This window comes from Numida meleagris, chromosome 3 (assembly GCF_002078875.1).
Source record: "Numida meleagris isolate 19003 breed g44 Domestic line chromosome 3, NumMel1.0, whole genome shotgun sequence".
Lineage (NCBI taxonomy): Eukaryota > Metazoa > Chordata > Aves > Galliformes > Numididae > Numida > Numida meleagris.
Window position 1 is genome coordinate 85,877,422 of NC_034411.1, and position 25,311 is coordinate 85,902,732.

General features: G+C 37.5%; 1 protein-coding gene across 6 annotated transcripts in view; it reads left to right on the forward strand.

The window, feature by feature from the left end:
• Positions 1-25,311, forward strand: part of LOC110396791 (protein eyes shut homolog) — a 139,982-nt gene that overhangs the window by 51,682 nt on the left and 62,989 nt on the right. The window contains exon 2 of one of the 6 annotated variants that reach the window (XM_021392652.1): positions 23,344-23,597. The exons of the other annotated variants lie outside the window; for them this stretch is intronic. The gene's annotated coding sequence lies outside the window, so the exon portion shown is untranslated. The remainder of the gene's footprint in view (positions 1-23,343; positions 23,598-25,311) is intronic. 6 annotated transcript variants of the gene reach the window in all.

Consider the following 25,311-nt stretch of genomic DNA (forward strand, 5'->3'; position numbering starts at 1 on the left):
GGAGAGCATGTTTTGCATATGAACTACTGCAAGACAATACTGGAATGGAGTAGAATTCAACATAAGGACACTGTTTTTATTTATAGGCAGTTGCTGGCTTGTTTTCAAGCAAGAGTTTAAAGCAGGGTGGATGATTTAGTAGCAGATGTGGGATTATAACACTTCAGTTTTAAAATGAGTTGGTGTTTGTCCTGTACCTTGATGGTAAAATGCTGTGATTTAATGTGAACAAGGTGGTATTCATGGGCATGATCTTGCTAGGTACAGAACATGAAAAAAACTGTAGTTGAAATAATTATATCAAGATCTGCATAGTTGTAATGTAGTTAAAACCTCATATTTTGATCCATATTCTATGGATAATTATTTTGTGCAGTAGAAAATGGTTGTACATTATTACACATGTATTCATAGATATGTTGGTATGTTTAAATAGATGATGAATTATCAGTTTTTGTCCATATTTTTGTGTATTTGGGGTTTTTTTCAGTATGAATTGGGCAGTTCCTAATTCCTTGATGTTTAAGTTTTCAGCCATTTTCTGTAGGCTAGTCTTGACAATATGCAGTTTTAGTGATTTTGCCAGTATTTGTATATTGCTCAAGTCCTTGACACAGATCGCATACAAATTCTGACATTTTACACTAGAAGGCTAATCGTATGTCTAAATGACTTTCCTTAGACGGGAACAATGCAACTTTAGCCACAAACCCAAAATACTCAAAGCATCCTGAGTTCACCCAACACGGATTACCCCAATTTACAGAAATGTAACTAGAGACAAAATGAGGAAGCTTATTTATATACCAAATTTCAGCTTTTCTCTCTGCAGCTGTTTTATTATACACTGTTGAAGAGTCCGTGGATGTAAAATATCCCCTTTCTCAAATAAAACTCAATTTAAAGAAACATACTCTATTTGTACAATTTAGTTTAAAAATAAACATCATGATTTAAGTAAATAGATGCCTCAAAAACTAATTTTCTTTGCCAGGAAAACCGTGGAATCCTTGGCTGGGAGAAGTCCTTATTAGTTGCATATTGTTTTGAAGTGAAACACTGTTCTGTGTGCCTGGGCTGGTTTTAAACCTCCTCTAGGCTGAAATGCAAGAGCTGTAGGTTACTGCCACCTAGAGCTGGGACGTCACCCACTCACTGCTAAAGAAGTGGACATTGCACTAAAACCGCTCCTGACAAAATGCAGTAGATCTTACAGGTGAGCAAAAGGAGGAGGACTTTTCAAAGCTGATAGTAATTGGGTTTTGCCAGCATTTTATGATATTTAAATAAAAATGGTGCTGCAGAGAAAGTAAATCCCCCAGGAGCATATTCAAGCAATTTACCTCTTGTAAAAGCACCTTCCTACTGGCAGTAGCTTGGCAGAAATGTTTAAATTTCACAGAGAGGAAAAAAAAAGTTCTACTTCTGATAATTCTTATGTCAGCCAACATTTGAAACACTGTGAGATTTACAAATAAATAATAAAAAAAAAAAGAGACTGTTGTGCTGGGTCATTTGGTCATTGTGGTTTTGTGTACTGCACCTATTTTAAAAGGCTTACAGTGTTCTTTGTCTTCTGTAACCTCTGTCCCTTCTCTTCTCTGCATTTTTTTTTCTGCACTTCAAAAAAAAAGAAAACAACAGAACACATTTTAAATTAAGACCTCAGGAGAATGGGAATAATAATGCACAGCAGTGGTGTGCCATTTTCTATGACTGCCCCCCCCTTTTTTGTTCTGTGCTTCACTGCAGTTATTTCTAATATCTTTTTCAGTAAGTAAAATTCAGGGAAGCTAACTTCTAATAATTGCCCAGTGCTGCTTAACTCAGTGAATATTGGCATAAAAAATACTGTGTGCATGGGAAAGAGGGGAAATTGTTGTTTATTTCCATCCAAGTGTATCCTGTTTTTTCACTATTGCTGTGATATCTGAGGTTTTTTTTCTGTGCTCTTCCTGATTTAATTTCCCTTTCTATGCTGCATTGAAGAAGAGTGCTCTATGTGGGCCAATCAAGTTACTTCAGTCCCAAAAGGATTCCTTATGTAAGTAGTTACAGTGAGATATAGTGAATGATGTATTTTAGAAGAAATGCTATGTTTGTGAAGGTATCCTGTGCAGTGAAGTGTGCAACCACACAGGCAAAAGCCTGTGTAGTGCTGCTACCTTATTTTCATTTATAGTACAGGAAACATGTTTTTTTATACTGCACTTATATATAACTTATTTATGAAAAAGGAATTAAGCCTGAGACTTTGTTTTTCTTTTTTGAATGCAGAATGAGCCTAAGAAAAGCCCAGGAATATGTTATACTATTAAAGAGATAGTATGAACACACTCCACTCCATTAGGACTGCCTTTTGTTTGAGCTAACTATGCCTGTAACCAATATTTCTTCAAAGCACTTACCTTTCCTCAAACAGGAATTATGAACTGACAGATCTGAGTCAGGCTGAAGTACATATTCTTTCAGACAGCATCTCCAATTATTTTTCTTGCCAGCAGATGTTATGGGTATGTTCCTCTCTGGCCAATTGTTGGAATCATTAATAATTAGTGATTGTACAGTTCAGTGTTTACTTGTAAAGGAGCTTCATCCTCTGACACACAGTTTTGAGCTCACACTGCCAGCAGAGCGCATGAAAGAAAATGGAGCTTGGTTCTCATTTTATGTCTGAGCTTGCACCATTTTAGAGTGCCGAGATCCCCCTGCCTTACATGGAGCTACTCTGATTTATACCAGTGAAGTGAAAATCTAATCAAGCCCACAGCTGGATGCATTCAACAACTTTTTGTTCACCCAAGATACTGGATGGTATCGATCTGCATTATAGAACTGAACAGAGAACAACAGGAGGGAAACCTGAGAAACACTGTCTCATTTAGACCCTAATAAAAGCTCTTAAGGTGCTTGTTTCATTGCCGTACTCGGCTGGATCATCTTTAGAAATCAATGAATGACCTGCAGTCAGAAGCATGCATAAAAATGTCTTGAACTTATTAAGTGGTTTCTTTCGTCAGAAGGTAAAGAATGGGGGTGGGAGTGCAGCATTATCAAAAATGCCACAGTGTTAGTGATTCAAAATTAGTCAAACTTTGCCTTTATTATTCTTTAAAGCAAAGTGTAGCCGGGTAGAAGGGAAGAGGCAGGGTGGTATAAAGAGAGATGGAAAACAGAGCACTAAAGCGCTGTTTGAGTCATTTCAAACTGCTGGATGAATGACTCTGTAGGAGAGAAATTGCTGTAGTGTCACTGGCTTGCTGCTACCAGCGTGTGTCACTGTAGATGTCAGTGCAAAGTAAAACTGGGGAAAAAAAGATATCTACTTGCCTCTCACTTCTGAGACAAAGAAAAGGGCAAAACCTGTTCTACCTCTAGTGATAGTAGTCACAGATAAGTGTATGTGTTGCTGAGAACTCATCCTTTGGAAAAAAGAAAGTCTTTTCATCTTGAGATGACTTTGCAACCCTTACAATAGAATGATTCAAGTGATCCACACTGGTCTGATTAGTAACAGCAGAGATCTACCGTAAGCTCTAAATTAATATAAAGTCAATTCTGCCACATTTTTTTTCAATATTTTAAGCATTAATATATATCTAATGTTGCTGGAATAAAATACTTGAAGTGTTCCTTAGAGCCCGCTGTTAGCTGAATGCAGCTCATGATTAAGCAGTACAGAGATTCGGTACTCCAGCTTAAAACTGGCTTCTGAACAAGTGCAGTGCAAACACAGAGGGCAATTGCAAATAAACACTTTGAGATCTCCCTGTTTTGGAACGAACATGTAGAGAAGTATAAAATCAGCCTGTTTTCTCAACATCGATTTAATAGGAAAGGAAGATTAAATCAATATTGTGTCCCAGAGCCACATCAATATGAACAAGAACTCAACATCTCAAGGATATGTTACAGCCAGCAGACTTACTTGATTAAATTATTTATAATGATAGTGTGCCAATAATTCTACCTATTGCATGAACTATTAACATTTTCTCTCCTGACCTCGCTATCATCCTGCTTTCTGGAGGGAGTTAATTATTGCAAAGCTATCAGCTCTTGCAGAGATCTCGAACAGAGGAAGATGATATAATGATTTTGCATAGAATTCCTGAAGTGTTAAAGCACTCTTCCTAGAACCATTTTCCAATTAATGCATTGAACTGTAGGAAGTTATTTGCCCTCCCACATTGCTTGTTTGAGTAAAGAAACATATATTAACAAGTGAACTGGTTTGGTTTGGTTCTGTTTTAGTCTAAGGAGAATACAGTGAGGATCGTTTATTTTTTCCTTTGTGAACATATTACCCTTTCCTACAAGCAGTCACCATAGCTACTGGTAAATAGCATTACATTTGCCTTATTCTTTCTGTTTTGAGAAATAGAAGAAAGAAGGGGGGGGGGGGGGATAATTTTTTTCAGTAATCAGAAAAGAGCACAGATCTCAAGTAATAGCCAATTAGTTCTTTCTGAAAAGTGAGTTTAATTCTGGGGTCTCCTTTATTCTAAAGAGAACATGACTGTGAGCCTCTGCGTCTGGTTTTAGCCAACTCAGTACTTCAAATATTTTGTCCCATTAAATTCTTTCATCCATATTTGATACACCTGGAAGCAAATCTGCCGTGCAATATGCGTAATTACTTGGATGTCCACATTTGCAATTTTTTTTTCTATCTACATGCATTTTCTCGATTTAGACAAACTTCAGGTTGTCTCAGACAGTAATTCAGATTGTTTGCTTTCAAGCAGAGCCTGGATCCAAGCGGTGTGTAAAATTAGCTGGTACTTTCACTTTGACCTGCACTTCCCAAATACATGAGCACAACAGTTTGTACATATTCAGAATTATGTAGTATAGGAAACTCAATGTGTCTTGCACTGTCATTTCTTTACCTACTTAAAGTTTTTAAAATAACATTTGTCATAGGTGAAAGCTACTTATTTGTGTGGCTTAGATCAGATTCAAAGCAGTTTGTGGATTTATTAGTGAGATGTAATTAACTGGCAATAAGTGAACTATATGTTCAGGATCAATACCAGCAGTGCAACAGAAAAACCGCAATACTAAACACCACAGAACATTAATAAACATCAACAAACTTCTAAGTGATTTTCCATAATTAACCTACATACAGCCACAGAGCAGGCTCATGGCCCGCAGCCCTTCCAGGCAGCATGGTTGCAAACCCTTTGAGAAGTTTGTGTTCCTGTGGTACAGCTCCTCTAGGGATGGGTTGCTCCCTGCTGCACATGCCCTTGCTGCCGCCTGCATCCCATAAGGCTGCAGCATGGTCCCCTGTGTGTACTAAGAAGAGACCTCCCTGTTCCATCCCACGCTGAGAGTGTGTGAGTCCTGCACCCTACGAGGACATGTAGGCCTGGCCCTGGCAGGGCTGGGAGGCTGTGGGGCAAGGCCTGGCTGTGCCACCCTGAGTCACTGCTCCTCAGCCCACTGCAAGGCCTCTCCCAACACCTTTTGCAAATCTCTGTGCTTCCACACTGCATTTCAGTCTGTGCTTCAAAAATATCTTCATAATTCTCTGGTTACTGCTCAGTCTCACTGGTGGCTGTTGTGGAGTTCTTCCTTAGTATTCTCAGTTTGGGACAAACACACAGGTGGATTTGGTCCCAACTCACATACATCGCATTTTTCCTATATTCGCAATTTCCAGTGCACAATTCCTATATTCTCAGGTGTTGGTTTTGAGGGCATTTGCCCTAGGTAGGCACCCTATAGTATTACTGTATGGTTTAATAATTGAGAACATAACTTCAATTAAATTATCTACTGGCATCCAAATATATTATGTTCATTTTACATTATGGGAGCCTCAGGCCTTTTTTCTTGAGAAAGAATTGTGTTCTATCATAACATCTCTGTGCAACGCTACCCCCAATCATTGTTTTCTTCCTGAAGAATATTTTTGTTTGAAAACTGTTTCAGCTGTATTTGCTATTGTACCATGTTTCCATTATTTCTATTATATCAAATTTTATGGTCTGCTTATTCTCTTTGTTTTTTTCCTCTGTAATGCTCAAGTTCCTTACGCTTTAATATTGTAATATCTAGGAGGCATTATTTTCCTTGCTGCCAGTATTCACTCTCCTGGCTCACATTCAATCATTTTACTAACTAAATTGCTCGATTATTGTTCTTGTTAATAATTACGTTTTCTTCTTGCTGTCTAACCTCGTATTGCTGGCATTGCTTTATGATTGGAGTACAATTTGCTTACCCACTTTTTGCGCTTTCTTTGTATGTAAATGGAATATAAACACTGGATCTTTTGTCTCATTATTTATTAGTTTTGAGTGTGCTAGATGCAGTCCAAGAATTTATTCTTCCAGATAGTTGAGTCTGAGAACATTCTTTCAGCAGGTGCTTTCCACTAATCTCATGTCCCCAAACCTTTGTTGGGGCTGTGTGCACTTAAATCTTCTTTCTCTTGAGGCTGAACTGTTTTCATTATGAATCATCTGTGCTGTCACATCTATGAACATCTTTCCTGATTTGAGGTTGTCCTTTTGGTCGGTTTCAGCAGAGATCTGGCAATGTCATTTCTTGATAGAAGAGTGATGAGTTGCTTTTGTGTATGCCAGAAGATATATGTGTATATAGTGTATGGTCAGCTTATGAGCAGAGGTTTCTTGGTAGTGGCCTAGCGGTTCAACATATATAACAACCATCAACAGAGTATGTGGAGCTCTTTTTTTGAATGTGCAAGGTGAGGAACCCTACAATTTATATAAAATCTGGGAGCACAAAAACCAGACCATTTAATAGCTGCTTTTTGCAATTAGATCTAAATGGACTATTTTAATTATGATGATACCTGGAGCCAAATTCGCTGTTGATAAAACAGCATTCAGTTGAATGGACTGACACTGTTCTCATCATCAGTAGACTGGCTCAGGCTTTCTAAATGACCATGGAAACAAACAGTACAAATGCTTTGGTTTCTTGTAAAACCAAAGGCTGAAAACTCCCTGTAGGCATTCCCTTGCATTCCAGTTGGATTAAGGTTACCTCAAGAGCCAACACCTTCTGTGAGATCTTTAGCAGCAGTTACTGAGACTGCATATAGTGCATAAAAATGTGTAAATATAGTTATGGGTTTGATTCATGACTCTTCTGATGATCAGGATCCATTGTTCAAAATTATCTTCGAAGATTTCCAAGAGAGCATTCTGTAATGTTGTGTATGGCATAACACTGCAGTGACTTATAACAAGAAGCACCAGAGGAGCATAGTTCTGCAGTGTCAAATGTATGAATAACAGCAGAAAACATGCAGGAGATGTTGATTTAACATTTGTAATTGAAACTTTAGGCAAATATACTTGAATGAGTATTATTTTGCTATTTAGAATGGACGGTCATCTCTCTGTTTTCCAAATTAGGAACACCTGAGAGTCCAAAAAGATGGCACATAAAATTGCCCTTGTCCATTGTGAAATTCCAGTTCCAGATGAACTTGTTGCGTGCTGTGACAGATAATACTGACAGTGCCTGTTTAAGCTGTCTGCTCCACTTCTGAGTCAGGTGAAGAAATGTATGCCTGCATCTCATCACACAGCTGGCATTTTAGTGTAAACCAGGTACTGAGCTGTGAAGAGTTTCAACTGAACCACAGTCTCCAATTCTGTTCTATTGAATGTCCTGTGGTGTGTTGCCTCTAAACAGCGTATGATACTGGCAGCCAAGGGATTGAGACTCTTAGGCTGTTTGACTGATAGTGAAGCACATAACAGTCAGAGTTTAGGCAATCCTATACATACAGTACTAAATTACCTTCTTATCTTCCAGTTTGCTGGAGGTATTTTTGCTAGATTTTTTTCTCAAATTATAAATGAGTTTATCCCAGACTTCAAACCCTTATGTCCTGAATAACTGAAACACTTCAGCATATTTGTAAGTCCATTGAAACCATAAATCTAGGGGCATGTGGATCATTGTGATTGTCTAGCCTGAGATATTCCCTAAAAGATAAGACAGAATTACATTGCACTCTGTTGATAGCCCATTATTTCTTCTTTAGCTGTAGCATATCCCTTAAAATGCACTCCATCCTTTTTACTCTTCCGGTATAATTTGTTCTTTCTGCCACTTCAGCAACAAAAAATATTTACTGGTAATATCTGTAGTCAACAAGACTCATTAAAGTGCCTTTATCTTTCTTGAGATACAGCAGTGCTGCTCCTCATTCAAGGCACATGGTATAGTCAAGGGCATAGCCTTATGATGATGTATCACATTTAATTATTCTTTGAAACTTTCTTCAGTAAAGACTTACAATTCAGCACTGTATTTGGAAGCTGAGGTTTTGATGTGTACTTAAAGATAGTGTCTGCCTTGTTGCATTTCCTCCTTTCCAACAACCACTTTAAAACATTTTCAGGGTGTGGTATGAGTCAAAAGTGTAGTACTGTTTCACATAATGTATAATATGAAGAGTAGCTGATTCAAAATTAAATGTTTCTAATCTCTATGTTATAATCTTGATATCATATTCTGAGTTCCAGTGCAGCTAAAATTCTTGTCTGAATATCAAAAAGTATGCAGTTTGAGATTCCTTTTATTTGCTTATATGTAGAACTTAATACAAATACTTTTATTTCTCTGTAAATTTTTAGAGCATACACTTGTGTTTAGTAGAGTTCTAATTAAAGACTACCTCATACATATGTGTCTCATTACTAAAAGCTTAAAAAATCCAGTGAAGGGATGTAAAATAAGGCAGGATCTTTACTTAGGTCAGTGAATTTATTATGAGGATTTTTTTTTGAGAGAGAGTTTGAGAAGATTGGCTATTTATTATGTGTTAGATTTAAGTACCAGTAAAGGTTAACTTAGTTCCATTAAGATTTTGCTTCTAAAATACAATACTCATCTCTATTAATGCTTTATTATTATTCATTGGTGATATTTTATAGAGATTACTCACTGAGTACAGTAACAAGAAGTTAATATATCAAAGATTAAATATTATGGGAAGATTGCAGACCTCCCTTAAACATTTCAAAAAAAAAAAAAAATCATGCAGGACAACTCCATAAACAAAAGGAAACGTTTTTTTTTTTTTACCTGTGTGAAGAAAATTTTCTCACTTAGCGCTGAAGAACAAGTGTCAGAGCTATACTGGCAGTGTTGTGTTTGGTAGTTACTGACACCTGCTTTTCTGTCTCTTAAATTGAAATTAATGTGTTCCATCAAATCAGTGTAGGAGAACACTGGATTTCAGTGGCCAGTGTGTAACTTGAGAGGACATTTTTGGCCTGATTACAATGAAGTCCCTTCTTTCAACGTCTTTTATATATTTTAAAGCAGTCTGAAGGATTCCAGTTCTTATTTTCCTTTAAAGTGCCAAATTATCATGGTAAAAATTATCAGGAGCTAAAAGTGTGGCAAATTGGTTACCCAATGAACTGCTTAGAATTACACCTTCATAACATGTTCCAGAATCATTCTTCTGTCTTCATTGTGTAAGACCTCAATTTACTGTCATGAATGTTGTGGTTTATACTTATTCAAGTTTTTAAATTTGATAATGGTGACGCTTCTTCATAATGGGACACATCAATTGAATGCATTTAATTTAAGAAATAGATGGAAGTTTGGGTTATTCTTTCATTATTTTATTTTTGTTAGTACAAGATCATTTTGCATTATTACTTTGTTCTCTTCCTTGATTGTCAAAAATCAAGCTAATGATCACACAGGATTTTGAACTTGTTTTCAGGTGTTCTTGTTTCAACTGCATTTATGCAGTGCCTCTCCACAGGCACACAAATATATTGTCACATTTCAGAAAATCATTTTCTGTGTCTGGACACTTAACTGTTGAAAGTCTGCATGCAAATGGAAGCATAGAGCCTGGAAACACTGTTCTTAAATTTCACTTAGTATTCCTGGAAGTTACAGATACAGCAGGTATAAAGCTGAATAACTGCTACTACTTTTGTGAAACATAAGAATATTTTTTTTTTTATACAGTCATCAAGGATTCATGGCAATGCATCTGGTATGCATCTATAAATATAAAGAACAAGGTCAAAGTTAAGCTTGTCGCCCAACGAGAAAGTTAATAACATAGAAATGAAGTTGGGCATTCAAGTTTTAACTCACGTCTGAGTTTATAGAAAGAAGTGCCATACCCTGTCTGTGGAATCAGCAATATGGTAAGAATAGTAATTTCTTGGCAGTTGCAGCTATGCAGTAAATGTCTTCCTGAGCTTCTTGTGGAGAATATTTTTCCTTAAAGAAGCCCAGAGGGAAAGACATATCATATAGCAGAAACATGTCAAGGAGGAATTATCTGGAAGCTATTAGAATGTCTGGGCTGGAGCACTGGAAGAAGGGTGATGTTACAGAAATAGTGTTTTCTCAACCACGGTGCAGAATTGAAAGTGATGAAAAAGTCCTTAAAAAACTTATAATCTTATTAGTGAGATATAGGATAGACATGGGTTGTTGTCATATCCATTTGCATAAAAATAATTAGAATTGAGTGTTATGAGATGCAACAGTTACCAGAGTGCAGTGCTAACATATGAAGGTCTGAATCAGCCTCTCCAAGGCAGATGGGAGAACATGGTGAAATATGACAGGCCAGCGTAATAGAAGTAAAGGTTAGAGACAAATTATGATTAATTAGAGCAAAATATGGACTGAAACCCTTGGGAAACTGAGAGAAGAATCAGTTTCCTTTGTAATTTAGGAACAGTCTGAATTTAGTCCCAGGCCTAGACAAAATAGTAAGAGGGGAGAATATCCATACTTACCACTCTTACCTTGTCTTTACCATCTTTATTTGAAAAAAAGAATTCAAAATTTAGATGTGATAAATGAAAAATTGCAGTGAGATAAGCCACCAACGTATATTTCTCACCACTCAAGTTCAGTAGTCAGTTCAAGCAATACCTTTAGAAGTTGGTCAGTTTGTGAAGTTACTAGGTCAAGTCAAGTAAAATTATTCCTTTATCTTTGCTAAAATTAGCCAGAGATTATCCTGAGATTACAAGATTAGCTGTTTTATTACTTAAGTATCATTTTATCAGTCTCTGAAAATTATAATTGCATTCTTGAGACAGTATTTTTTCTCCATAGCAACTCGCTTAAAATGGATGTGTCATTGTTAACAGACCATGGAAAAGACTTTTTAGTAAAACTCTTGATGCAGTTTTCTGATTCAATTGCCTTCTACAAAAAACCTCCGTGTTATTAGTTCACGATCTTCCAGAGCCCCAGAGGAGTGATGTTGTGGGAGTGAAGCAGAAACAGAGTCTGAGGTTTTTGGATGGTTATACAGTGCAGCCTTTTTAATCTCGAAAGATCTGGATGTTGAAGCATCTAAATGCTTCCACAAAAGATGTGGAAAAAATTTCTTATCATTGTTTGCACAGCCAACACTTGTGGCACATTACCTTGCATTCTGTTTGTTAATTACTGATGAGAAGTGCTGATTTTGAGGGACTATTTGATGGTGAGAAGAAACTAATAATGTACAGTGTGTTTGAGAAATCCTGGATGGAGGTTTTAATTTCTGCCACTCTTTAGTGGAGTAAACTGGAATTTTTTATCAATGGCTAATTTCTCTTGAGAGTGCAAGGAAGTATTTTGGCAAGATGGAAATCAACTAATAACAGAAAGTTAGTGCTTGACTCTCAGCCTGCAGACCGCAGTTTTTTACACTCTGCTGATCACTGCTTATTTATTTTTCTTTAGATTTCTCAGGCTTTATTATCACAGAGTATGGCTAAAGCCAATACAGTGAAAATCAGATTAGAAGCAGTTCACTTCATCTGATTCCATTTTCATTAAAATCTTTTAAGTAGTACATTAGTACACATTACTTCTGACATACGCAAAGGTATGACAATGAGCCTGTTCTGACCTGCTCAACTTATCTACACACTTGATAATTCCAAGTCATGTGTTCACTTTAGCTCAGTGTAAATTGGACTGTGGCTACAACTATCATAAATGTTCTTAATGCTTTCCTGAGTTTGTATGAAGCCTGCATGCTGCTAGCGTTGCTTTAAATGGTTTCTGCCTCAGGGATGATTATAAAATCATTCCTAACAGCTTCCTTTCAATTTATTTTATATATTAGAAAAATAAATTTTCCTCAATGCAGATTTATATGCTTACCATCCAAGGAAGCTTCTGAAATATGGGTAAAAATTTGACAGAGCATTTTAAAGCTGCAGGTATAAATGTGTTTACTTGGGTAGACCTTGTGGTTTGCAATTACTACATCAGTAAAGAAGGATCTCCACAAGGTCCACCTGACCCAAAAGAGGAAGCAGTGGAACAAATAAATAAATGCCTTTCAGAAAGAAAGGTCATGTAATAGTATGAGAGGGGCAGATACCCTGTAGGCCTATTGTATTTTCCAGTGAAACTGTCAGAGCGTAGGAGTTAAGCTGTGTGCTGCAAGTTCACTGCTGAGATGGGAAACCTCTGCAGAAAACCCAGGTGGCAAAGAGTCATCGCTGTTGTTTCAGCAAGGGATGCTCATCCCTTTAAATCAGCTCTGATTAAATTGCTCAGCCTAATGCTATGGAGCACAGCAGTGCTCTTTGAGATGAGACCTTAGGCATGCGTCTTAGTTGCTTTCAGTTGTGAAAGGTTTTTTGAAACTTCAAAAATCCCTATAGCAGATTTACACAGGGTAACCTACTGGCGGGAAACCAGCATGGCTCCTTGCAGTTCTGCCTGCACGCCAAAGCGAACATTTCCTACCCAGATATATGGTTCTTATTAAGCCACTATTGCTTTCCTTCCTGAAGTCACTTCATTGGTGCAGAAAGGAATCCATTAAGTATATTTTTCAATTTGATTTATTAACTTACGAAATGGTCGTTTGTTGTTCCATAACTTAAGCCAAGATGAACCTCACACATTAGTAAAGAGTTCCATCACTTTATTATACAGTCGGAATACAGTTTGTCACCAATGTTCTGATTAAAAAGTGAGGATTTCTTTGGTAAGTTAAACATATTAATTTTAAGTGGATCCTTTCAGAAATGCTATTTCTTGTGTGAGAACATTTTATCCAAGTACAGAAAAACTTGCAGAAATCTTCTGTAGTAACTGAATTTGAACAGTATTTGTCATTAGAGGTCGTAGCAAACCTTTTTATTAAAAAAAATCTTTATAATTAGGATTCTGTTTCTTTTAGAGGCAGATGAAGAAAATACTCTACTGCAAAAGTCCACAAAGAATTTCCCTACCATCATCTGCTGTCTTTAGTGACTGAATTCACAGCAGTCTTTGGCAGAACCTCATCACTCCAGAGGACAGAATGCCTTCACCCAAATAAACAGAACAACTATTTCAAAACAAGAAACCACTTTCTGAGGAACTCTGTAAAAAGATTTCTCATTTTTAGTCCTCAATAACTAGATTTCCAGAACAAAAAAAAATGAAACAATGCTGCTATGTATTTCACAAAATTAATGAAAATTGATGTTAATTAAAAGCAATTTAGAAATAATATGGTTGTGTGTATGCAAGTAAGTGAATGTGTGTGTACTTATTTAAACAGAAATAGTCTTTCAACCAGTTTAATTCAGTGAAAATTGCACCAGCAAGAAACTTTCTGGGAAATTTTGGAAATGGAGAGGAGGAAGCGTTGGTGTCTGTGCACAGGGAAAGATATTGAAAGTTCAAGGAAGGAAGATCTATCCTCTGTATCCACATGCACAGAAATAGGGACGTGAGAAACTACTTGATTCTATTCAGATAATAATAATTACCATATTGCTGGAAAGTTTTATTACTGTTTCAGAAAACAGAAAAGGTTAACTAACCACAGTATCAAGAGTGGAAATATTTTGATGAAACTTGTTTTTGACTACAATGAAACAATAAGCATTACTGGAAAATTCCTTTTTGGATATGAAATGTTACTCTCATTCATATAATAAATATTTCACATTTGTGGCCCCTTAGTATTAAATATGATATATAAGATCAATTTACTTACGTATTTGAATTGAAACTTCTTTCTTACAGTGTTCTTACCTTCTGCCACAACACTTAGCGATAGGACAAGGGGGAATAGTTTTAAACTGAGACAGGGAAGGTTTAGGTTAGATCTTAGGAGGAAGTTTTTCACTCAGAGGGTGCTGACGCACTGGAACAGGTTGCTGAAGGAGGTTGTGGATGCCCCGTCCCTGGAGGCATTCAGGGCAAGGCTGGATGTGGCTGTGGGCAGCCTGGTCTAGTGGTTGATGACCCTGCACACAGAAGGGGGGTTGAAACTTGATGATCTTCGAGGTCCTTTTCAACCCAGGCCATTCTATGATTCTAAGGACTCATTATTCTATGATTCTATAACTCACTACACTATAGTCTATAGGTTGTTTGGGCTTTCAGCTGGTGGCCAGAAAATACATTTTTTTACATCATCGTTGTGTTCTTACGCATGTTCTTATGCATTCGCTGAATAATAAAATTTGCAACCGAGATCTGTCATGTCAGATCCCATATTGTTCAACAGATTATTTAATGTCTGTTACTATGTATATTAAAGCAGATGAAATTCAAGAAGTCCCATTTAAGCAATGCACTCCACTCTGTTTCCCTTCACCCTATTTCTCCTGTCTCAGACAAAGGAAACCCTATGGGACCCAGGTATGCAGGGGAGCCCGTTAAGACAGAAGTTAAGACTACTGAAAACAGCTCATTGTCCATACTACACTGATAGCAGAGAGACTAGGAAGAGATAAATGCATTAAAAGTAATTATATTGTTCACTGCTTCTTTTAGTAGGGTGACACAAGGGCAGAGACTAATTTCGATACATTCTTTGAACATATTCTAGTCCTGGTCCAGTTTTCCAAGTTTGCTTTGAATGATAAATCCTAATAGCGAAGGCATTCCTTCTTGGGAGATAAGAGGAACTGCATTAATCTTTTCTCAGTTAGTTATAAATTTTCTGTCTCATGTATAGGCAACCGAACAGCTAGCTGTACACAATTTTTAATGGGAGACATGATAAGTACTATATGACAGCTTCCAAATGTTGTTTGAAATATAATGTCATTGTTTGCGTCATTAGAGCTGAAGTTCTGGTAGCCATTTTAGATAACGTTTACAAAGTAGAGCAAAGTAGATAACGTTGTAAAGTATAGCTCTTTTTTTAGGGAAGAGATCCGCTTTTAATCAGACTATACTGGTCAATCCATCAATCTTCTTTGGGGATCTGCTGCATGACAGCCGTTTGAAAACTTAATTATAGAAACTAAAATATACTGAAGAGGAGACAGCCGTACAAATAATTTTGGCTTATATTTTAAGCATTTTCCTGTATATATGTATGATGTATCATTTTCCCTAAAATATTTGACCCAAATCGTTGAGGCCGTGGCATCATTACTGGTGTGCCAATTAGCACCGTTGTAATGGTCACCAAATTTCTTTGCACTGAGCCATGTAGAGACCGTGCATTTGGCTCTTGTTTTAAGACTACCGTGAATATCTCAGCTTTGTGACAGAATAATAAATAATACAAGGGGCAGCTTTCTTAGGCATTATACTACTTAATGGAAAATATCTGAGCCAAAAAAAAGAGGAGCAGAATTTCTTTCCTTTCACCTTCATTCCCTGTTGAATTATACAGATCTCATGTACTTAACTCTCGATATATACCTTAATGTAAAGGCTTTGTTAGCTTACTTTTTGCTGCCACCTAGTGTATTTTGAATTGTATCACAAGGCTAAGGTTGAATTTTTTCGTGAAAAGGGGTGCGTTCTTAAGAGTGGTTACGTTTGTATTTAGCATATAAGAGAAAAAACAGTCTATATTTTTCTAGCAGTAAAGACATTCTCCCTGATCATCATCTCCCTCATCATCATAGCCTCTATACCTGTGGTATGTTCTCCTAACCATTGTTCGTGTCTTTTGTCCCTGTACCTTTACTTCATATCATTAGTCTTATCTGCATTCTAACCTTAACCATTCCTTAATGTATTATCTGTGCACTCTCTTCACTCTTATACATTCATTTTTTGTATCGCTTCTATTCATTCTGTGAAGAACTGTCTTGCACAATATGTAATAGCATAATTTGAACTGTTTGCTTAAAATAAAATGGTAGAAAAATGAAGCATTCTGAAATGAGAAGCATTCTTTTCAGTAGCTGGATGTCACAATTTATGATGAATTTGTCCTACATGGCGTTTGTTTTCAAGGCACAGTGAGTCTGGAAATTTGATTATAAATGCAGGCTGGCCATCTGAGAAGTAAGTGTTTTCAGCACTGAAAATACTCAAAATCCAGAGAATATCCTTCAGTGTCTATTTGGTCTGCTCCAGTGTTTTTTTACCTATGCAGCTTTCCTTTGATTGACTTCTCTAATTACTAATAGCTAATATCTATCTTGAAATTAAAGGTGGTTTATTTGGGGGGGTTTTTTTGGTGGTTTTTTTTTTTTTTTGGTCATGTTTCTGGCATCTCTATTTCTTGTTTTTTTCCTTATGAGTACCTTGATAAGGAGTGAAATGAGCAAAAAGCTATATTCTGAGGTTTATATTCTGAGGTTGCAATCATTTGCTTTGTTAGCTAAATGTATGCTGCTGCAAGCTGCCCAGAGAGGCTGTGGAGTCTTCTCCTTGCAGATCTCCAGAAGCCGCCTGGGCACCCTGCTCTGGGTGTCCCTGCTTGAGCAGGGTTTGGCCAGGTGAACCCAGAGGACTCTGCCAGTCTTGGCCATACTGTGATTGTGTGATTCTGTGATCTTTGAACAAGAAATTCTGTTTCTCACATGGTATTATGTTCTCTGCTTTTTAAGGAAAGTGAATCTTGCAGCTGTTTTCTTTCATCCACAAATTGCTCTAGTTTAGTTGTCAGCCAAATAATTTAAAATATACCTCCATTAAAGGATTTCATCTGCATGAGTATTTTGTATTTTTAATGACATAGGCTATGATACTGGATGTAAGCTTAGTAGCGCTTGGTCAAAAATGCCCATGGATAATTCAGAAAAGGAACAAGTGTTGGACAGAGGAAAATAGGATGAAGAGAATTGTTTTTAATCTTTTTTTCTTGATAATGCTAAGCAATAGGGTCATATTCCTTTAGGGTCTTCTCGTGACAGAAATGTGTTGTACGCTTACAACAACTGCCTACTTTGGGAGTTGAAGGGGCAAGGTTACCACTCTGGTAACCTGTATGAGCACTGACTTATGAAAAACAGGCTCCTGGACTGGTAGGTTAAGACTATAGCTCTTGTGAACATAGCTTCTTACTCTTAAGGTGTCTAAATGAAAGTCAAATTATGTATAATATTAGCTAGACTCCCAAATCTCTCTCTTGATTTCAGTGAAGTCTGTGATAGCATTCAGCAAGATAAACACAGTGGTTCCTCCTGCTTTTTCAGAATGTGTGCAAATGAAGCAAAGAAAATGAGGAGGTAGGGGAAGAAGGAATTCCTTTACTCTTCATATTCTTCGTATAATGTTTTATAGATCAGTAGAAAAAAATACAGCAGTAGTGTGCTGTACAATGCTACTTCTTTGCATTGCAGTGAGTAAAGGAGGGTGTAGTACAGTGTTAAGAGAACATCTGAGACACTGAGACCTAATAAAGGAAAACTTACAGTACAAAAGTGGCATAATTTTAATATCTCATGCATTATTAAATAGCCTGTGATTTTTGGGTTACATTATGTCCCTGCTATTTTAAGAAATGCACAAAAATGCTGTGCAGTACTATTTCAATAGAGCTTTTATGTAACTGTATAAAATTGCAGTATATTACTGCAAATGTACAGAGCCATATTGCTGTGGAGTGCATTAAGATAATCCTAAACCTAGTGCATCATAATATATATAATAAATTCTATATCATGGTTTTGATTTATCATATTAGTATAAGAGCATTATTTTATCCTGATGACCACAGAGTTTACATTACAGACAGTTGCCAGAACCATAAAGATTACAAACTGTCATAAGGCCATTCCAAAGCCTGACTGATGGAGGTTCTTGGCTGTGCTGCCTGGTGCTGAAGCGTGCTATGGTAAGTGTGCTATGGATGGCAAAGCTAGACACAGCCAGTTACACTCTGATAACAAACTGCACGTACACAACACATTTGTAACATGCTGGGCAGACTTTCATTTGCTAAAATGGCTCATTCCCCAAATGTATCTTCAAATGAAATTACCAGAATGTTGTTTAACTTTTCAAGCATTTAAGCATAATGAAATAATCTTACAAATCATGGTCTAATAGTACAAATCTTGTTCCCAGGCTTTTGGGATGTGGCAAATCCCCAGCACAGACAAAAATTGCTCATCAGCATGAACTGCATTAAGGAACATGTGGGGGACATTTGTCAGTCCTGCTTAGCGACAGATTTTAGGAGTGGAGGAGCAGTGAGAGATGAGCCCCCTCATTTTTCCAGCCCACAGAGAAAGGCATGCAGGAACTGCAAATGCTGCCAAGCTCTTGAAAACTTGAGGCTTTCTGCTTATATCATTGTCATCTCCATAGTATTTGAGCAACTGCTTGCACAGATCAGTTGCCATGGTGTTCAAATATTATATTACCAGGACTGACTCTCCGTGCATTAAGCACCTGTATTAACAGGACCCAGTCCTCAGCAGCATCACAAGACACGGCCTGAGTGATCATCAGCATATAAAGTTAATTACCTTTCTTTAATGCTTCACTTCACATTGTGGGCTTTTTTATTTATTTTTAAATAAGGGAAAAGGGAAGAAAACTAAGGCATAAAAGAACAATCTTTAACAGTGCTTTTTGTAACAGACTGTTACAAAAAGGATTAGCTGTTATGGTGTGTACCGCCTCCCAGTTCTCTCAAAAGAAATAAAATGCATGTTATTGATAGTCTCCATGCAAACTCCATAGAGAACTTGGAGTAAAGTAAACAGGAGTGCATCACTGCTGTAAGCCACATCAATTACTTCAGTTTACTTTACAGTCTTACAGATCTATTTTAATTTCAGTTTTGAGAGTCTGAAAACAGACTTGTTAAGCCAGTTGCTTCCAGCAGCATTTTTACTTTGAATTTCCACAGCTATGAGTTTTGAGAGATGAACTCCAATATTCTTTCAAGGGGTGAGCTTTTTGCTTCCGCTTACTGAGTGCCAATCTTTATTTGCGCTTATTTTTGTAGAGCTTTCACTATCCTCTGCATTCAGCATTTATAGTGCTTTCAAACAGGTACATTTTTTTTTTAAATGACTGACAAGAATTCAAACAAACACTAAAATGGAAACTTTTCCCACAGTGTTTCATCCAGAATATCATCTTGTTTAGTCTTAGATTTTTCTGCTCGGGGTTTTGAAAAGTTTTCCTGTCTGTTCTGACAGTGATACTTGACTACAAGTTATTCTCATGTTTGTTCCTTCTGATCTATGTTAGAACTCAGCAGTGGCTTGGAGTTAAAAATTCTCCAACCAGTATGGGTTTTTATTGGTTGTTTGAATGTAGAATTTAGTAGAATTCTGTTGTTCAGAATAAGCTTAAAAAAAAAAAAAAGCTTTTAATAAGTTCCTATTTCAGCAGGAAAATTTTTATTTCATAGATTGTTCTAAAATGACTGTTGAAGGTGGAAAATAAATACACACAGCAAGGCCAGACAGTTTGTGCATGAACTTCAGTGCAGGCAGTACAGATTTACAGAAAAGTTCTCAGGGAACGTGCTAGGGACTCAGGCAGGTTTGTAGAGAATGTTTGGCGAGTTTGACTAGCACTAAAGCCATTTTCAGCATATTAAAGCAGTGGAATTCATACACCCATTTTCATGTAAACATCTTTAGTAAGTTTGCCTTAAGAAATATCAGGAATGCTGTAATTTTGTTGGTTTTGCTTCTGAAGTTTTGCACTTCTGAGCTTGGCTTCAAATACAAATTCAAAAATATCCATAGCAATTTACTTAATTCAGAATAAAATAGGTTTTTGGCATTTAGCACTTTTCCATTTTCCTTTCCAGATGAAATCTTTCTATCTTGAGAGACATTAATGCAGTGTTTCTTTCCAACCAACACACTAACACTCTGAAACTAAGACCAAAGAGTAAATATTGCTATATGGAAGTAGAAATACTAGTTGGTGAAGGATTAGTCTATGAGCAAACTAAACACAGAATCATAGAATGGCTTGGGTTGGAAAGAACCTTAAAGATCACCTAGTTTCAACCTGAACATAAGTAAGTTGTTGTAATAGTTTTTGTTAAAATGTATATTAAGAACCTATGTGGAACATATTTCCACAGTGCTTCACGATTCTTTAACCCACCTAAAAAGACAAAAGTGTACCCATTTTACAGATGAAGTACCAAGAAGCTCATGGATACTTTGGCTTCCCTTAGGGGAACAATTATTCAGATTCAAAGTAGGGCCTTGCCTCTAACTTGAATCCCTTTCATACCTGAAATTCAAGGGTGGCAGTCTTTTAACTCTTGTTGGTTGGGCTAGCAGAAAGATCTCACCAGGTTGCTTTCTAGGCAGTATGTCAACTGTTGCTGACTAAAGAATATTCTTTAGTGAAAACATCTAAGCGATTTGCCCCATGTCTGAGGAACTGTGAAAGAGCAGGGATTTTTCCTTTACCACAGTTCACAGCACATTCTAGTCTTCTGGATAAATATAGCAGGATTCTTGACAAACTGAACAGTAAAGAGCTTTGTACCATCAGAAGCATTTAGGGAAAATAAAGATTAAATTTTGCTTTCTGTTTGGCATCCATCCCATATTTGATGTTTTGTTTCTTTGCTTTCCGGAGATTTACCAGTTTTAAAACATAATTTTCAATGGCAACTGCTATTCCTGAGAAATGAGAGATATCACAGCTGTCAGAGCAGGAGACATTTGTACCTTCGGGACATTCGTAACACTGAATGTATTGCTACTGACACTTGGAGACTAAGCAACAGAAAGTCTACTTTAGATTTTATCAACCTAGTCTGCCTTAGCAGTCCCGTTGGCTGATTTCTAGAAAAAAAATGACATGATAGATGAGAGTGTAAATTTTAAAAAATCCAGGTGGATGTCATGTTTTCTTATCACCATCTTCAACCTTATTTCAACTCGTAATACTGTTTTGCTTTATATTCCAGAAACGGCCGATGGCCCTGTATAACCAGAATATGTTTGTATCCTTATCATCTCTGCACAACAGCTCTTTGAGATAAATTCCCTTAATCTGCCTTGAATGGAAACACATTTAGAAACAGGCTTAACATTATTTTACTTCAGAGCATCTTAGAACATAATTAACAGCTTTCTGTACTAGGCTTTTTAAAATGGTTTAGAGCCAGCGGGACGTGACATAATAAACAAGACATAATTTTCACTTCTTTTTCTATACTTTAATTCGTTACTTTTAAGTGTTCTGGATTAACCTGGCAGGCAGCTCAGCACCATGCAGCCGTCCGTTCACTCCCCACTAGTGGGATGAGGGAGAGAATAGGAAAGAAAGTAAAGCTCATGAGTTGAGAAAAAGACAGTTTAAAAGATCATAAGGGAAAGGAATAATGGTAATAATGAAAGAAGATACAAAGCAAGCAATGCACAATGCAGTTTCTCACCATCTGCTGACTGATGCCCAGCCAGTCCCTGAGCAGTGGTGGCCCTTCCCCATCCAACTCCTCTCCGTTTTACAGTTTTTGCACAATGTTATATGATATGGAATATCCCTTTGTACATTTTAAGTCAGCTGTCCTGGTACTATCACCTTCCATCTCCTTGTGCACACCCAGCCCCTTGCTGACGGTGTACCATAAGAAGATGAAATATCTTTGGCTCTGTACAGCACTGCTCAGCAGCAACTAAAACATAACTGTGTTATCAACATTGTTTTCATCCTAAATCCAAAACACAGCTCCATGCCAGTTTCTAGAAAGAAGATTAACCTAGCTGAAATGAAGACAACAGTATTTTTAATAATTATTTTAATTATTCACTTCTAAACATTAACACAAATTCGGACATAATACGTTACCTGAAATTAAAAGCAGAAATTGCACCTGCATTATAACATATGCGTATGTCTTATTAGGCATAAGTATGTGTCTTGTGTGTTGATATTACTTACCTGTTCTCCTTTATATACTAGAATTCAAAATTAAAAAAGAAAAAAGCTTAATTCCACGTAGGGATAGGAATTAGGACACATGGTTCACTAAGTACAGTGGTTTTGCTGTTCTTCCCAAAGCCCATGGTAAGTAAGCCTTCCTTAAAATATTCCCTGCTACAAGTAGAATCTCGACCCTGCACAAGGTCCTCTATAGCCTTTTGCTCATTAGTTTAATCTACTTCTAAACACTTATCCTTTGCCATCCAAGACAACTGGGAAGAGCTATATAAGAGTTCTTGTAATACTAAGTGACCGAGTAATAAATAATGGATAGAAATCCAATATAAAGGAATTTTATACATAGTGAGAAGTAAAACATATTTTAAAAGAGAGGAAGATTTTAACTTTACCACTGGAAGGATTGGCTGTGAATGAGCTGCTCTCAGCAGCTCTGGATGTTCTGGAACTGCATAGATTTTAATATGCTGTGAAATATATTTTTTAATATTCAATGAAATACATAGCTTAGTGCTCAGTAGTAATTAAGAAAGCAAAGAGTAACCTTTAGGAAAGGAAAAGAAATAAAAAAGAAAAACATGATGGTGCACTGACATTAATTTGCAGGGCGCCATTACCCCACAGTTTTTTTCTCTCTCTCATCTCTGAAAGGAGAGTGATGAATTAGAGAAGTTCAGGGAAAAAAAGAGCGACAAAGATGACTGAAGAACTGGAATGTGTCCACTCAACAAACGAGTAGCCCCTGATTTTCCAGTGCAGAAGAGATGTTCAAAGACCGTTATGAAAGAAGTCAGCAACATTGGGAGAGACATCATGAAAGCAAATAGACAATAACTGTTCATCTAGTGGAAAATTGTGTGCATCCCATTAAGCAAGGAGACGAATTCAAACCAAGCAGAGTTAGATACTTGGATAACTTTTCATGCATTAAGCTGTGGAACTGCCACGCCATTAAGCTGTTCAAGGGAGGTGTATAAGTACAGAAAATGATTAGATGTTTTCATAGAGTAGAAAAAAATCTATTAAGACCTGTAAAACACAAGAATATCAGCTCTGATTCAAGTTGTCCTTTAGCCCAGGTCACAAGAAGATGAATGTCACTTAATGCTTACTTTATAGCCATCCTCTTCCATGAGATCCCAGCGTTGTCCATGGTCTGAAACAGGATACTGGCACACCTGTCCATTGGTCTAACCTGGTTTATTTACATACCCAGTTTAACACTGCTGAATGTTCTCTGCAAGTCACTGCAATTTTCTGCTTGTGTCATAGGCACTGGACACACCCATCATCCAGTGTAGATCAGCCAGCCCAGAACTCAACCTATTTTGCTGCTAATGGAACCAACTTTCTAATTCGGAATACTGTGAAATACCTTAGCAGATACTGCCTCCTCCTCAAAGCCAGTATCTCTAAGTCTGGCCACACCAGAATCAACCACCTGGTGTGCTCCAGACCTTCCTCTTGGGTCTTGCCCTTTGATGTTTTTTGAACAACGCTTGTTTTGTGAAGATCACCAACGTTAAGTGAGTATAAGAGTTACTTGATGATGATACATGTTCCCTATGTCAGATTACTCCCCTGACAGTACTCAGCCTGCCTGCCCTGCAGTCCTTTCTGTCCCTGGATTTCAAGGACTCCACTAGTCCGCCTGAAATGCCTCTGCATATCTAGCTGTGCTGCTCAGCCCCCCTTTGTGTCAGCATCAAGGACATATTCACAGGGTTTATGCTGCCTCCAGGGGGTGGGTTATCTGTATTAGCCATCACAGAGCCCTGAAAAAAAAAAACCTACTGTGTTTTGTATGCTGGTAGAGAAAGAATCAAAAATCAAAAAATATGAAAGCCCTTAAGGATATGCAGGATTTCTACTATCTATTTCTTGATTAAATGCATTGTAGCCTGCTTGTCACATAAACCCCGACCTGCTGGTGAACTCACTCTGACAAATGTTTGTTGTTATCAAAATGGGGAAGAACTGCAGGAAGTTAATGTTCCTTGCAATGTCTAGATTTTCCAGTCTTTGGGCCACATTATTCCTCCTTCACTGGCACACCAAATACAAACTCCTCCAGAGTAAATGTGCTGCAGTTCTTGCTACAATAACTCACAGGCCCATTTGGGATTTGTTACTTAACCCAGAGAGGGCTGTTGACGCTCCCACCTTGTTGCTTGCTCGCTTGCCTCCATCAGGATAAGAGAGAATTAGGAGGACTAAAGCAAAAAATCTCATGGGTTGAGATAAAGAGAGCTTAATAAGTGAAGGAGACAGAAGAAACAAAAAAAGAAAAAAAAAAAAGGTGATGCAAATGTATCCACTCACCATCAACGGACCAATGGCCAAAGCAGTTCCTGAGCAGTAGCACCTTCAGGAAAATTCCCCTTGCCCAGTTTTGTAGCCTGTCACGATGTTGGACAGTGTGGAACATCCACATAGTCAATTCAGGTCAGCAGACCCTCCCTGGCCTCTTGTCTGCCCCCTCCCTAGGTGCTGGGGTGTAAAGAGAGGCTGAGGAAACCATGCAGCTGGGTGTGTTGGCTGTTTTGGACTGCTTTGTTGCCAGTCTAAAAGCCAGCACCATGAGGGCTGCTCTGGGTAAAGCTAACTCCATCTCTGACATTACCAGTCCATCTAACTGGAAAACGTGTAGAGAGCCTGATTGTCTGTGCTGTTGTGAACTGTAAAATGTCTTGTAGATTACACCTGGGTAATGGAACAATGTACAAATCATAAATAATGTCAACTTTCTCCTACCTTGTGGCTTGTTTCAGATTTAGAGAGAGTATGCCCTTACTGATTGTCCTTCAGCAGCAGTTTGCTTCTTATGGGGGAATGAGAGACTGGGAACAAACAAAGATCAAACTGACTTCAGTCTAACACATGAGGGACCTAGCTAGTCTCCAGCAACTGCTAGTTCCCCTCCCCTGCCATCCTCCCCCCCAAAAAAAAGAAAAAAAAAAGGTCATGCTTTTCAAATTTTGTATAAAGTTCAACTCAGAAGTACCATAGGGAATGTGCTTTAGCAGAAGGTTGGACTAGATGATCTCCAGAGGTCCCCTCCAGCCCCTAAGATTCTGTGATTCTGTAAACTAGGACGTTTTCTAATATCTGTCACAAAGCAGACATCTGATTGGAGTGAAATATTTGCAGTATTAGAAGTCTTGTGATAATTACAGGAAAATAATTCTGAAAGTTAGCTTTAAAAATATCAGAATATCTAATGCAAAGCAATTTCTGGGG